The sequence below is a fragment of the Calonectris borealis genome, chromosome 9 (assembly GCF_964195595.1).
Source record: "Calonectris borealis chromosome 9, bCalBor7.hap1.2, whole genome shotgun sequence".
Classification (NCBI taxonomy): Eukaryota; Metazoa; Chordata; class Aves; order Procellariiformes; family Procellariidae; genus Calonectris; species Calonectris borealis.
Genome location: NC_134320.1, coordinates 26,432,183 through 26,441,629, shown reverse-complemented (window position 1 = coordinate 26,441,629; position 9,447 = coordinate 26,432,183).

The window sequence follows — 9,447 nt, the reverse complement described above, 5'->3', positions numbered from 1 at the left end:
AAATCGTGGTTGTGGATTGATGTTTGACCTCTCTGAGGGTGCTGATAGACATGGAAATGTAAGCAAATGCCCACTCCTGTCCATACGTGCAGAAGAGCCTGGGGCCATTCAGGGAGGCTCTTTCCTTGCAATTGATCCCACAGCTGGTAGTCAGCAGAAAGAAATAAGAAACATCTCATCTCTCGCGCTCTCTTGTGCCCTGCTCCAGTCCAAAATACACAACCAGAATAATTATGGATAGTCATGGAAAGAATGGATAATTATTTCTTAGGTATACCATAGTATTTGTAATGTCTTCTCCAGGAAATGTAGCAAAAATGTAGAAAAATGTTGTTGCAAAGCAACTGTGAAATTCCATTTTCAGCTGTACCCATTCTAAATTTTTCCTTGATGATTCTGTTTCAAGAGTAGCCTTTTCTGTACAGTGAAGCATGACCTTTCTCTTCAACATGAACTTTACAGTATGCTCGTTTCCCTGGTAAGCTAATAAGGAAATAGATATAAAAACCCCCATGAGCCCCACTTGTAAATTCCTAGCATGTTCCCATTTTATCCCCTGTCCTCAAAAATGACCTTTCATCAACCATGTTATGGAAAATCTCTTAATGTGTAACACATTTGTGGATGAAATTAAGGTTTTGGCTAGACATGTTCTACAGATATGCTTAAGACCAGCAGAAAGAGAAAGCATCAAATTCTGTTTGTGCCTTGCCCACTGAGTAGGGTTTTTTCACCTAATGGCTACTGGAGCATACTATTGACCTCCGCAATTTGCTGCCAAGCCACTGAAGTGGTAATGAGGTGTGAAAGTTTCCCTCCCAGGTTTTGCATGACTGAAGTGTGTTGTAACATTTGGGGGATTATTTCTGAGTGTGTCCCAACTTACACACGAACTAGAAGTTTGAAAGTAGCTTTTATTTCCTTTAGACTCTAGACTCTGCTGGAATACCAGACTCTTAGAAATCCTTTCAAAACAATTTCATCATTATTACTGTAATCACTACACAAGTGGAAAATCCTGCACAGAGTATTAACACATTGAGTCTTTTTTTAGGAATAGCAGGAATGTTTGGATTATTTGAGTCTATGGGGAAATTTTTTTTTTAATAGAAGTGTTTCCTTGCTGGGTCCGTATAAGGACACATGAAAATGTCCTTTACTTTACAGAGCCTTTTTGAATTAGAGGACTCTGTGCAACTGAGGCAGAAGATGCATTTCAAGGGAAATCTGAAATGTTCTATTAAACAGAGCTATTTTCATCACAAATTACCAGTTGTTCCCACTGAAAACAGGGACATAGTCTGTTCACATATTAGCAGACGTGCTGATACAGCCCAGCGTGAGATGGAGGATGACAGTTCCATGCACAAGCTGTAAAATTCCTGCTTTATTTGTGAGTTGAGTTGGGAATTGCATCTCGGTGCATTCAGAAAGACAAGAAAATCATAATCCAGCTCAGACAAACCTCCAGCACCAAATCCTTCTTTATCCTCTATCTCTGCCCCGGCACAAGTGTCATGCAGGCAGCAGAACAGGAGGTGGAAGAAAGCACAAAGTCTTGCTTTACAAGCCTGGATAGCAAAGGATCTCATGGGACCCATCAGCACTAGTCTATATTAGGATTTTCTAGCAGTAATGTTAGAGGATTGTCTTTGGATCTGGCCTTCCCGAGCCCTCTGAGTCCACATTTGTTTGCATGCATGTGAGTACTAGGAGAGCTACAGAGCAAAACTTCATTGTTATGCAAATCCTGTCTTTAGGCATGAAGTTCCAATTACAAATTACTGGTGACACAGGATGGTTACAGTAGAGATAATGGATAATTAATTGTATAAACACTTTAACTTTTGGTAGGGAGAGGGAAAGACTGGCTTGCAGGAGTAACAATTAAAGGTAAATTATCAGCCATGACTCTGTAAACATACCCAAATCAAGAAATACTGATTTCGTCTAATGAAACACCTCTGCTGAGATATACCTGTACACCCTGTCACAGCCTGCCTTGCAAAACTTGTGGAGAAACTTCTGCACAACTGAATGCAGAAACAGTTCTGAGTTGGTTTTTGTCCTGTTTTTCATATCACTGATTGCTCTAATTCTTGTTTTAAATCTAGAACAAAAAAACCATTATCAGTTATCATGTAGAAAAGAGCTCCTCTTGTCACAGAAAGATGCTTTGTGATTATGTATTGCACATCCCTCGCATTTATTTAGCTCAGTAAACAATACAAAAATACAAAGACAGCTTGTAGGAAATGAATCGTCTCTGCATTATCTTGTTATCTGAAGCCGTGTGCATTTCCTCTGGAAAAAGAAGTGCTGGAATTATTGTGTTTAGACTTTGAATTATAATATAAATCAACTCACAAGGGAAAAATAATTGGCTTCTCCACACCATAATCCTACATTTCCAGGTTCTGTATTTAAATTGCAGTATTCGGTACAAGTATTGAATTTCCTTGTACACAGTGTTAAAAGCTGACTTTATGGCCAGACGTGATGAGTGGTATCTCTCAGATAGTGGGGAATTTATCAGCTCTTTCAATAAAAAAATCAGATCCTGAAGAACAGAGTAGTAAAAATGTTCATGTGATGTTTCCGCTGCCGAAGCAGGACACTACTATCATTTTTTTTTTCAGATGGCTCATTCTTGAGCCAAAATCTGCTCAGTATGAAAGTACTCGTGGGCTATGATGAAGGATAGGATTGGTGTATGGAAAGCTTCACATTACAGCAGAATGAACACTTTGTCCTTTTAAAAGTGCCTCAATTTCTTCAACCTTGAAATTCTTTGGAGAAGAGAGTGATGGGGAAATATTACAATCATCCTGTCCCTGGCTTGTGACTGTGGTGCTTGTTGAGAGTGGAAAGAAGAAATACAAACTGATGCTTGGACATATTCAGTGGTAGGCAGCATGTGTATATGGGTGGTTTTATTGGTTTTTCAGGGAGGTGGGCTAAGATAAACATGGGTAGGAAATTTTTTTTCTGTAGGAAAATGCTCTGGGAAGTCATTTATTTTAAAAACTTATTGGGAAAGTATTGAAAGTCCCAGTGTAACTGCAACTCTGTTCTCTTTATTATTGAACCTGAGGACATGAGGGATTTGGGGATCCGTCTCCTTAATCCTTTGCTTCATGGGAGAAGTTCAAAGCCCATCATGCTTCACCAGCTCACTGTGCGCTCTGGTGGCAGGCAGAAGCTGGCAAGTGGGGCTATCTGTGCACCCAGCTGCTCCCCATGGGGACACCAAACCACCCCTCTGCAAAATCACCTCTTTACATGGTAACAGTAAAGTCAACCACTGATGTACAGATTTGTTCTGTCACTTCTGCTGGCCTAAGGTGACACGTTATGTGGAAGGAGCTGGGTTAAAACTGCCATAAGTTATCCTCAGTGAAAGGACAGTGGATATCGCACACAGGGCTTTTAATCTAATTGCTGTTTTATTTGTTTTGGAGGGAGGTTTTCATAGTTTAAGTGTTCACCTGTGCTCTTTCTGATAAGAAAATCAGAAGAGTGTGTACTCCCACAGAAAGTTTTGCCTGTCTGAGAAACAAAAATGGGCTGAATGAAAATTGAGGTGGTTTCTCAAGACTCTGCACTTATTATTTAGAAGATGAAGTAAATAATTGCTACACCATGAAGGTTTGTATGCAGATAAATGTATAAAGGTGACAAGAATAAACTCATAGACACAAAATTACATGAACCATTTGCATCATATCAAATGGGCTCAATGTTTGTTTTATGTACCCTGACAGAGGGAGTGTTTAATATCTGAGCAACCGCTTACAGGGAAACACTGGGACTAATAAAGAGTCTAATCCTCAAAGTACCTTAGCACTTCTAAATGTCATTAAAAGTCACTCCACAAGAGCTAAATATATATTCTAGCTATCAAACACAGATTGCTGTGGGATGTGTATGGAACTGTGCATATATAATGTCCTACGCTTAATATTAAAGGGTAAGATACGTTTATCACTAGAGGATGCTTCTGCGGATGTTTGATGATCGTTTCCAACTCTTATGAAAACACGTGTTTCTTTGTTTTCACAAGCCATCCCCAGCGATTTTCATTTGAAGATGCAGGGAGGTGTTCTTGCCCTGCCGTGCCTCAGCACAGCCGGCATAACAACTGCAAAATACATCCGTCTCTGTAAGCTGGGGAGCACCTTAGGGTTTTCCTTTCCTGGCCACGTGTGGCTGGGAAAACTGGTGCTGGGTTTATCACAAAAGTTAAAATTTGATGCATAGCTGAAAATAGAGGTGTAGTCAGTGGGTAAATTGGGAGGTGAAATCTGTGTCATGGTCTCAGCTGATGCCAGGGCACGGGTGAAGCATCCCCTGAGCACTGTCCATCGGTCTCTGCCCTGGCAGTGGGGGGACAGGCTGCCCTTGGGGCTCCTCTGCCTGCTCTCCCTGTGCTCCTGGCTGCCAGGGCTGGGATTTAGTTGGCCAAAGATAGGAAAGTGGAAGGGAGGATCCTCCATCCTTTCTTTTTCTTTTGAGTCTTTCTATTAATAACAGGGATAACCTAGCTTATTTATTTGCTAAGAGGCCAATCTACATCTTACATTATATTGAGCAGAAAACAATGATTCTAAAATAGAGATTTCTGTTCAGATATATGAAACCACTTCAAGATTTAAAAATACAATCAACTTCAGTAAGGAAAAAAGAAATCAAAATAACAAAGAACTTTCTGTTAATCATATATTATGTCTGACCAAGGTACAGCGGCAACAGCTTACCACACTAGCACGGTGCAATCAGAGCAATGACTAATGCTTGTATTAACTCAGAGGAAGTTTTCAAATGAAATATTTGCTATCTAATCCATTACTTCTCTAGTCAATTTGCAGGGTCTTTCTTGAAGTTAATGCATATTCAGTGCAATTACTGCCTCCTCAAGATCATTTCTGTGAGAGCACAAATAACTAATTAGCCATACTTCACTCTACGAAGGCCATATAAACGATTTAATTCATTTAGTTGTATTGAGCATACTAAGAAAATACTCCCAGTAACGGGAAGAGAAACAGGCACAGCTCATCTTTGGTTTCCAGTTGTGATGGTTTACACAGATTTCACCATGAAACTGCTCAGTCCATAAAAGGAAAGAATTGCTTTTGTAATATAAAATTGCATTAAGCTATGATTAAAAATTAACCCAACTTCTAATTAGAAATACTCTGAAATTAATGGTTAAATCCTTGTAGCAATATATTAAAAGGTTACCACTGTCAATTTTTAATGAATTCATTTTAACTATCAGAGAAGGACATAGAATCAACTGGTTTTAAAGATGTAAATTTCCATCTTCCGGAGTCTGAACATAACTTTTTCCACTTTGTTTATTCCTTGATCTTTAATGTTGATTGGTCAACTTATATTTGCCTTTGTAAAAGCCTTTGAAGATGTTTCTTCCCCCTGTCCTTTTCCCAATCCTTTTTATTGTTTATTTTCCTTGACCTTTTCTTGTCTTTCTTTTTTTTACTCCCTAACTTTTCTGTTCCTCAGATGCAATTTTTTAAATACTTGTTCTGCATTTGTCAGACTTCTATTTGAGTTGTTCAGAGTTCACTCAGAAAGTTTACTGAAGCAAAATCTTTGGATTTTTATATGTTGTTTCATCTAACCAAGTAAATATCAAAATGCATTTAAATGTAACCGCTTTTTTCAGTAGAGTATACTGTTCAGGTCATGAAGACTAGGTGACAGTTCTTCCAATTCGATATATAATATAGCTTTAATGATATGCATATTTGTTTTATAATAGATAAAATATAATGCCAGAGGTATGTACGTGTATATATATTAAAAATACAGGTCATAAAACATGGGCAGATAAGCTACTGCATATTTTCATTGCATCATTCCCTCAACCCCTGTTATTAATAACAATCCTTGTTGCACTATTTTATAGACGAGTTTTGCACTCTCTATGCTGAATGCAATTTTCTTACTAAGAAAGGTATAAATAATAGTCTTTACCAGTATGCTTACAAAAATTGCAATTATTACACATGAGAGAGCCTCGAGCCTAATATGTACTTTGCTATTTGCTGAGAGACTGACACTATAGAAATCCTTGACGATGTAAGTGGGGTTTCTCCCCAAGTTTCTGCTTCTTTGTCAGGAACAAGGGATGTTGCAGAGGAAACGTGAAGGCAGAGCCAAAGCTAGCAGTCTTGGTCTGTGGTTGGGAGGGATTTTTAATTTTTATTTTTTTTCAAATTTGTCATGACTGTGTGTGCATGTACGGTGGGATAGGAGAGCATGTTCTCAATCTTAGTCATTCACAAGCTTAGCATATGTAAAACACAAATTGATGGTGTTGCATGTAACATGGGTTTTGTAGAAGAATTTTATTGGGCTAACATTAAAGACTATTTTCGGTTACATAAACCGAACTTCAGCTGTCTTCCTGACTAAGTAATTGGCATTCAGGATTTTTAAATTAGCCATTTTTAAAAACTTAGTGTCTTCAAGCATATCTCAAACTTCTCCACTTAATAGAAGAAAACAAGATAAAATTCCCAACAGCCATATAGTGCAAGCTCTAACTTATCTATCTTAACAGTGCCAGAACTACCATCGTTGATGTTGCTGTCTGTGTTCCAATTATATTTAGAATAATAGTACAATTATATTTGAAGTAACAGTTTCCTCCTCTCTGAATGAGAATAATCATTGATATATATATCTCTCCTATGTATATTGAAAAATATAAATTTTTACAGCAATCATTCCCAGGCCTGATCCTACGTACGTATTCCGTTTGAGCTGGTCCAACCATCCTTATGTTTCAGTGTTATTTCCTTATGTGTGTTTTTGTAAAAATCCCTAAGAGACTCTGTATTTTTTATTCCAACTCTGTCACTTTTCTGCATCAAACTGGGGAGGGGAATGCTGGAACATCTTAGTGCTGGTGAAGTTTTCCCAAAGTCAGATGGCTGCTGGCAGCCGAGGGGAGGAGAGCCCGTGAGTTTCGTGCCCACGGGTGTTTTCTCCGGACCAACGTAATCCAGCCACAGGCAGCTGGGAACAGCACAGAGCTCATTAATGAGACACGTGGGGCAGAAAATAATGAACAGGATTATTGTAAATAGCATGGAATTGAAAATAATTTATTTAGGGTATGTTCAAAATTATATGGAAAAAAATCCTAAAGGGCTGTAATAGGGAGACAAGATATCGTGACCAATAACATATTAAATAAATCTTAATTTACAATGGAAGCTATCAAAGGTTGGAAAGATTAATATGACAAATGACGGTGACCTGGATATACTAAGAGTAGCAACAGGCACATCTCCTGGCTTCTCTTACAAACTGAGCTTTGTATTTTTCTTCTCATGGTGGGGCTATCCGTGAAGCACTCTCACTCCTTTGGGAATGAAAGTCACAGGAATGAGCTGTGTTTCCCTCAGCAGATCAATTCTTATACTTTAAAACAATGAAAGAAGCAGTAACATATTATAAATTTAAATTATCCCGCATGGTCTTTTCTGTAGAGGTGCAAAGGTCATTAAATAATGTCATTTTTAGCCGTACGTCATGGGGGAGCTATGATATATCATCTAGCATTCTGATGGAAGTAAAAATGCTTAATTTTTACTGTGTCTTGTATAATTTACTTATGGATGTTCCTTGCAGGACAATCTGGGCTAGATTATTTGGCTAATGCGTACTGAAACTGCGCTCTGTATTTTTCATTGAAGAGAAACTGGTTCCAGCTAATGGATGACATTAAAATGTGTTAGATGTAAAAATTTGTTTTGAGTGAACTATTTAGAGGAGTCAGTTTTCTGTGAAGCGTGTGTATTCGATATCCTGAGTAAAAAACAGCTACTGAATAGCATTCTGTAGGAAAGAAAGAAAAACTAGATGCTGAAGTGGGTCATAACTAATCAGGGTACTGATGAGGTCCCTAAATGTCCCATCTCAACGAGCAAACAGCATCCTTTCACCAAAGACTAAGCTGGAATGTGCAGCTGCTCCAAAAAAACAAATTCCAACAGGATTAAAAAGTTATCTGAAGAATATGTTTATGCCATTAATGTTTATTTTAAAAGGGATAATGAAAAAGCAGTACTATACCCATAACTACTTAATAACTTTGTGATGTATTCCTTTGAACTAGAGCATGAGGAAAGCTTCTGCCCCATTTTTTGCAGTAAAAAAATATGCTCAGCTCAATTCCTTTTTCCCTGTTTCATCTGCCAGGCTGCTCTGGGTTTCCCTGGGGGAGTGTGAGTTCCTTGCCATCCCCTCCTGCCCCCTTCTAGGGGCATTTCCCAGGGCAAGGCTTTTCCTTTCTTCCATTTTCTGGGCATTCAGAGCCAAATTTTGCTTGCCCTGGGTGATGTGGATGTCAGTCAGGTGTTCTCCCTGAATGTGTCAGATTTTTTGTTTTTAAAGCAATGTAACAGCTCACTTCTGTTCCTCCTTTTTGGCTCTTCACACCTTATCTCCAATGCAGTCAGGCCACTGTAGGACTGGTTATGCACCTCTTACAGCAGAGACATTTTTTTCTGTTAGTTCAGTATCAGCCTATTTGCAATGAAGATCCCTTCCAGGGACAGCCACCAAGCTCTTCTTGTCTTTTTAGCTCCTAAAATACCTCTGTGAAGAAGTTTATGCATCCAGACTACATATATCTCATTCCTGTAATGGGCAGGGTAAATGGAATCACATCATTTCCGTACAAATCCTGCAATGCTTCCACAAAAGCCCATTCCTACACATCCATTAAGTTTATGACTCCAAATTTAGAAATGGGGGAGGGGGGGGCACCTAGTGGTAGCAGCGCTGGGGACTTCGGCAGGCATGCTTCGGTGAGGCAATTTCTGCAAGGTGGACAGCACACACAGATCAATTCTGCTGCAGGCCTAATGGACAGAAAGGAAATTGGGAATTTGCAGATTCAATTATTTCTTCATTTCTTGCCAGAAAATGTCTTCTATGTTCCCAAACTGAGTCAGCCATAATTAGGCTGTGTTTCATTTTGCTTATTTCTAAACTGTGCACATGTCTAAATATACATACATTTCCATCTAAAATGTTTTAATAAAAGCAAGTGGTCAAGAAAATGTTTCTCATAGGTAATTTCAAGCAGCCCGGTGAAATACTAGCAAAGCAGAAAGCAAAGCAAGCAGCTTCTGGTATAACAGCAGAAACATTTGTCTAGGCCTGAAGTGAATGCACATAGGACTAGTGGTTTAAAGTCACCTTTTGGCACTGAATATTAATGTCTGTTATCATATCTTGTATTTTCCTAGCAGATAGGAGTGCTTTGATAGTATTAAAGATATTTTTCTATCCTGAGCTTGAATACCCTAAAGTACTAGGTGCAGCAGCCTGGAAATATGTTGCAACTAGGCCACCTCTATGGCAAAAGACATTTAGAGAAACAATGTTTTCTACACTTCATTAATA